This window comes from Phasianus colchicus, chromosome 1, assembly GCF_987193195.1.
Source record: "Phasianus colchicus chromosome 1, bPhaCol1.hap1.1, whole genome shotgun sequence".
NCBI lineage: Eukaryota > Metazoa > Chordata > Aves > Galliformes > Phasianidae > Phasianus > Phasianus colchicus.
In genome coordinates, this window is record NC_143436.1 from 155,309,258 (window position 1) to 155,316,472 (window position 7,215).

General features: G+C 34.9%; 1 protein-coding gene across 5 annotated transcripts in view; it reads right to left on the reverse strand.

Annotated features, from left to right (window-relative positions):
* SCEL (sciellin) overlaps positions 1 to 6,642 on the reverse strand; it is a 52,364-nt gene extending 45,722 nt beyond the window's left edge. Inside the window, exon 1 of one of the 5 annotated variants that reach the window (XM_090130410.1) lies at positions 6,431 to 6,642. The gene's annotated coding sequence lies outside the window, so the exon portion shown is untranslated. The remainder of the gene's footprint in view (positions 1 to 6,430) is intronic. The other 4 variants (XM_090130401.1, XM_090130392.1, XM_090130424.1 and 1 more) reach the window with 4 other exon arrangements.
* Between the last annotated feature and the right edge of the window lie 573 nt (positions 6,643 to 7,215).

Genomic DNA, 7,215 nt, shown 5'->3' on the forward strand with positions numbered 1-7,215 from the left:
TTTTAATAACCAAAAAAAATCCTGTAAGGAAAAAAATGTAATACTAACAAGAACATAAGCATGTGAACATGATACTCTTTAGCAAACAGTTTTCTGTTTGAAAAGCAGGATTTTCCAAGAAAACAATGTTAAGCCGGGATTTTCCCAACCCACTCCACTGGTCAGGCTGCTAAGATTTAGAGCAGGACAAGAAAACAGTTTTTGTGACAGAGACATTCATTACAAAGTCAGAAACATTCTCTGAGTGACACTGTTGTGTCTTACAGATGTAAATAGCAGATTGAAAGACCAGAGCATCTGGCTGTTTCTTTACTGATGGAAGGCGATGGTGTTGAATTTTGGCAGAAGCTTAGCAAAGGTACTAGAAATAACGCTGAAATAAAGGTATGGAAACAAAATCAACTAGTGGATGCCACAATGAATTGCACTTACAGCAGATTATTCCTTTGTATGTTTCTACTGACAAATAATTGTTAAAAGAGCTTATGATGACCAAAAAAGGAAAACATTGAAGATCTTATTATAAAGTGAATGTATTAAATTTAAAAATAGTATTGAAGTACAAAAGTCCTCATCTGTCTTACTGAGCTGTGAAATTCCAGATGTTTATAAGAGTTTAAAATTCTGATTTAAAAGCTAACTGGAAGGTTCTGAGCCACACTCCTTTCTTTTAGTTGTTAGCACCAAACACATGTTGACAAAGCGCATGTAGAAAACACGTGATTGCTGGATCTGATTCCCACCCAATAAAAATATGCTCAGGGCTATAGTGAGCCTTATTTATTTTGCAGCAGGTTACAAAATACCTTTCAAAATTACTGATACAAGGTTCTAAGTAGATATGTACTGAATTTCCTGGGAACTGTTCAGGCAACCCATTTTAAATAATGAATATTCTTGCTATACATTTTCCTGAACTGTCACAGTCATATGAGGGAAAAAAAAAAAGATAATAGTTCTGATTTATTTATATTTTCAGCTATATTTTCAACTTAGCAACGCTGGACATCTGATACTGCTCTTTATTTCAGTCAGTCCCTGGATAATAAGATGCTTACCATTTCAGGATGTCAATGAGTGCTGGCACTTTTTCATCTGGAGAAATAAAAGTAGTTTCTGTAGAAGGAACTTCCATTTATTTTCTATTAAAGATTTTAAAAGATATTTTCTAAGGGAAGAGTATCATAAAACATCGAAGAGCCTTCTTTTGTCAAGATCAGATCAATTGTGGATATTCTAAGGCTTAAAATTTCTTGTTAAAAAATCATACTTTGCATTTGAAATATTTCTCATTAAAACAGCAGGAAATTGCTATGTAGACTTCACAGCATATTGCTGCTTTGTTTTTTTTTCCATGGATTCATTATGGGAACTGAAATTTTTCACAGAACTAACAAGGAAGTATCCTTTCTATGCCTTTGTTAAAAATAAAAAAAGAAAGCCACAGATATTAGTTCAGAAAAATAAATTATCCCCAAGCAAACAGAAATCATATGCTTTGAGACTTGACTTTAAAATCTACAGAATAACTAAAAATTCTTTGAGAATACTGACTCTGAAAATAACTGAAAAACAGGTTTGCTATTCCCTCTTACATCCATGCATGACAAAATAAAGTCCAGCAGAGAACTGAGAACAGTCCACAGTGAGACTGCTTCTTCCATTCTTCATGTTTTAATTGAAGCCGTGTGTCATCTCATCCTATATTCAGTTTGCATTGTTGTCAGGGTAAAAAAAATATTTCTGTTGCACATGTGTACAGCATCCAAAATAAATTACTATCTAGTCTTCAAGCCCCAAAGTAGAATACATCAATTGGCGTTAGAAACAGGTCAATACCTTTTACAGCCAGCACTGAAAATGCATCAGGCATTCAGAAATTTCAAACCCAGGCATTTTTGCCTTACAGCACAATGTCAGGTTGTCCTCAAGGTTTATGTCTTGCTTTTGTACTCTTAAGTTTTATATCCAAGATTAATCCATTACAATTTTGAAATGTAAATTAAAAACCCTTCTAATTTGGTCTCTGCACAGATGATGAAGAGTCATCAGAGGAAGAATTAGATTTCAAGATCTTAAAAATGGAAAGAATCTTGCATAAAGAGGCAGGATAAAATTCAAAGCATTTTTTTCTTGATCTTCACTATTATCTAAAAGCTGTGTGCATCTGCATATGTGAAAAGAGGAATGGATGGAAAACTATGAGAATCATATTCGTTTGAAAACTTCGACTTATAGAGTTCTAAAACCAACACACTATTCACACAGGTTAGTGAACAGTTTATCATCATCCCATAACTATGAAGAGATTTAAAAAAAAAAAGTTTTTAACTTCTAAAATCAAATTGTGAGAAAGAGAAGTTCCAGTCCTCTATAGCATAGTAGTAAATTATGTTCAGGTTTTCTTAGTAAGAGCTCAACCACTGAAGCCAAACAACTCTGTTGGAATGCAAAATAAAAACAAACAGGAGTGCTGCTTCAGTGCAAATTTGAATTTAAAAACAGCGTCAGGAAACTTTAAAAGAAAATGAAAACTGCCCAAGCCAGTCCAATGAGCTGCTCCCAAAAGGTTTTAGGGCATAGCATTCCTTTATTCAGAATTCCCCACATTTTTTGAGAAATTTAAACACAGTTTAACCCAGAAAAATACCTTCAAACATGACTTCAGAGGTAGTCAAATGCCTCTTCAAGCTGGTAGTAGAACCACCATAGAATCATAGAATCCTTGGAGTTGGAAGATGACCTTTAAAGGCCACCTCCTGCAATGAACACCTACAACTACATCAGATTCTCCAGCCTGATTTTGAATGTCTTCAGGGATGGGGCATTCACCACCTCTCTCAGCAACCTCTTCCAGTATCTCACCACCCTCACTGTAAAAGATTTTTTCCTTATATCTAACCTAAGTCTACCTTCTTCAAGCTTGAAACCATTTCCCCTTGTTCTGTCACCACAGACCCTGCTAAAGAGTCTGTCCTCCACTTTCCCGTAGCTCCTGTAATAAGTTATTCAGAAAGCAGCAGAAGTCGACATATAACCATGTTCATAATTCTACATCTCATTTCCATATCTTGATCAGCAGAAGACCTCAGGCTGCCATAAATGTTTAAAGCTAGACCTTCTAGTTCTCAGCTAGTCTGAATACTCCCATACTTCAGAGTCCTCTTGCCTTCCTTGATTTGATCTGGGCTGTAGCTTTCTATATAATTAGATTTCACATTTACACATTTTGAAAAAAATAAACAAACACAAACAAGATTAATACAAACATTTTGCATAAGAATCATTTTTTCCACATTAGACTGAATTAGTTATAGCCAAAAATGTTTCTGTTCTATAGCTTCTAGATATGTGAGAAATTAAGATCTTATTTATAAATATTTATACTACATAGATTTCACTTTTATTAAACATTGTTTCTTTCCTCAGCTTAAATATACTGCATATTATCACAGTGTGTAAGTTGTTCATTGAAGTACATCTAAAAATGTAGTGGCAGGTACATCCTCTTTTCTGAGAAGTCAGAAAATTGATTACTGCTTTCAAGCATATTTGTACTGTATCCTTGCAACTTCGACTTTTCAAAAACACCAGATCCCTGCCATATGAAAGTAAACAGGTACTTCCTTCTTTACCCCAAATACAAAATATTCCATCAAAATCTCATCTTGAAGCACTATGCTGCTCTAAAGTAAGATGAAAATTTGAGTATTTATAGCTCAAAATTTTAGAATCATTCAAATAGAAATTTAACAAAGAGATTAGAAAACTAATGTTCCACATCCTTGGTGTTTTAAAGAGTTTACTTCCTTTCACTTAAACAAATGAGAAGTTCTGAACTACATATATACTGCATAACAACTACACTGGTGATTGAATAAAATGCAGGTTTACTTTGGTTTAATCTTTTTTATATTTTTTCTCCATAGGCACTGTTGAAGTTAATGCTCTAACTTACAACTTATCCTCCATTTATATAAAAGGAGTGTCAAAGATATGATATATTAAAGAAAATCTCATCTGATCCTATTTAATCACAGTACCACATCAGTAAACATTGTTATTTCATCTTGAATATAGTAAGACCTTTATTTCTCTTGAGTATAGTAAGACCTAGATGTGTGAGCAGCAACTGATTGAAGTCACCTCATCTTGATAAAGGATAAAGATTGCAAAACTTTGAAATATGGTACTGGGATACACATCATTACAATTCTAGATAGATAACCATACGTGTGAGATGCAGTCTGGATGGTCTGGAAGTCAGCTGTTTGTACATCCATCATTTCTCCCCTCATGTGAAAGTCTATCATGATCCTATCTAAGGTTGTGACTGTTTGTCAGACTTGACTAACTATACATAAATAAGAATTTGTATTTCTAAACATGGGTTCACTTCCTGGTCATGGACGAAAGCTGTTTTTCAAGTCCCCATCACAGCAAGAGATAGCCAAAGTTGTATCACGCTTCACATGGCCAACCTTGCCTTATTAAGCCTATGACTTAAAGGTCCACTCTGGTAGGTGCAGGTCTGTACATATAATGGATGCTGTGCTCTTCTCTCTCCAAAATTACCACTAGCACCTATTACCACAGTTTAAGATTGTAGTTCAGGACATGAAATAGAAAGAATAATGCTGTTGCTCAGGGTTGATCCTACAAGCATCTTAGCAGCACACATTAACTTACCCACCTCCCCCTCTCCCTGGGATGGGGGAGAGAATCAAAGAAAACAAAGTAGAACTTGTGAGTTGAGATAAAACTATTTACAAAGATAATAGGAAATGAATTGTAATTATTACATATATATATACATGTATATGACAAAGGATGCACAAGCAACTGCTCACCATCCCCCAGCTAGTCCCTTGAGCAGCAAAAGAGAGCCTGATGAACTCACACCCCCTTCAAAACTCCTTCCACTTCATGTCATGTGGTTTAGAATATCCCTTCAGCCAGTTTTAGTCAGCTGTCCTAATTCTATTCCCTCCCAACTTCTTGGGCCTTTTGCTGAGAATGGTGTTGGTGCTGTACAGCACTGCTTAGCTGCAACTATAAACATCAGTGTGTTAACAACATTGTTTTTCTCCTAGAATCAAAACAGAGCACTGTGCCAGACACTGTAAAGAAAACAATTCCAGCCCAGCTGTACCTAAGACACTCAGTGCAGTACCAAGTGAGTAGTCAAAGCTTAACAATGAACATCAAGTGAATATCAAAATTGTAACTAAAATGTTTATCTGGCAATTTATTAACTTTTCTATACTTTTGCTGAAAACCACAAGACAACTACATTTATTTTATAGACATTGAAGAACAATAAAAACACATTCCTAGAATATTTTTCTTCTTGAGATTCATATCAGATAAAAATCAATATAACACATATTTAGACTTCTGGAAAGAATACAGTATGTATAAATGAATATTTTACTACATAGTTTAAGCCAGAGAATTTGTAACAGCCCTTGTAAAAAATAGGAATAACATGTGCACCTACATAAAGTTAAACTAGGCAAGGTTAGAACAAGCAAGGTTGGACCGGAGAACACACAAATGTAAGACAGAAGTCATTCATCTATTTGTAGCAGAAAGAGCTCTCAAAACTGGTTTTTCAGGACGTGGGTGGAGAAGATTCTGTTTTGAAAGAAATTACGCTTTGGAACTGTCCCTAGTGTATGCCAAAAATCAGCTGCTAATACAGAACTCGAATTTGTATGTGCTTTGTAATTAGAAATATTGATCCATTTTAAGTGTGTGTTGTTGTTTTAATGGGGTATAGAAGGTATTAATTTTAGATTTTTTTATTAGTCTATTTCCTTTCATTTTGCAACATTTCTAATAAAGAACTTTTCCTATTTATACAGGAGTTCAAATCATTCTGTGGCTAAATCACTGTATCTCAGAAGAACAAGCATTTTGCTATACTTCATGCAAAGGTAGAAATTAATTCTTAATATTTCATGAGTAGTTTGTTCTTTAAAACAATCTATTGCTATTTTCTTTTAAAAAATCTAATAACTAAAGCAAATTTGACTAAATTATATTTTAATAGACTTTACTTCAGTTAGATAAAAATTCCAAAGAAACAGTAAAGAAACAATAAGTCAAGACATAGAGTGAAAGTGACAAAATGACATTAAAACAGGCACTCGTGAAAAGGTGTCTCAACTGCGAGTTCATCATCAAAGAACTGCAATTAGTAATAGAAAGTAATTAATTATGTAATTAAGACAGTATGGGCAAGATGAGATTTCAGAAAAGTGGAGGGAATTTTGAAGACCTAAACTGAGACACATGAATTTTCATAGCACATTCACTTATTGCAAATCAGATTCCTTAAAGCTGGATACTCCAAAATCACACGGCATTTGAAAATGGAGGACTTTAAATACTTGATATATATAAGCAAAAAACTAAATTCTCTTACCTAGATATGGTAGAAGTCAATGTCCTAGTGTGGTTCAATATGGTAAGTCAACCTGGAGATACCTGGAAGTGAGGTACAATCAAAGCAGACAGAGAGCTAAACTGTTGTTCTCCATCCAGCCGCCTGAAAAGTCAAGAGACTTCTACTTCAGAGGCTGAGTCACTTAAGGAGGAGGCAGGAGGTGTGGAAAAGGGTGGCACCTTGTAGAAATACCAGATCAATTAAAAGTACTGGGAAGTTGTTATACTTCTGTGCTTGCTGTACTTTTCAAGTTCGATAGGGCTGGGTTTCACAAAATAAAATGCTTGCACATACCTTGAAACAGAAAACCAAGCAAAGCTTGAAGCAGTATACCAGTCTCATTAGGATTTTCCACAGATGCATATATTGCAGAGCTTTAGCACTGTCTCTCAGATAGAGGGTTTCAGGTATTTACACAGACACACACAAAGAAATGCTGCTTTTCATCACAGGAAAATTCTACAGAAGTGGAGAAGGCACTGTATACTGATAAACATTAAGTATTTGCTCTGTCAGAATATGTGGGCAGAGGCAAAACATCTGTGGGGAAAACCCTCCCACATGAGACCTTGTTGCAAGTCTCTCTTGTCTCTGCACATTTGTATTCTCCTTCAGGACAGCCAACAATAAACAGAAGGAAGAAAAGAGACCGCCTCTATTATTTTTTTTTATTTTTATTTACAGTGACTACAGTTTGTTTCTCTGAAGGCTAAAGCTGTCTCATCATTACTAAATACAGTGTTAGGGAACAATCACTTTGTTAT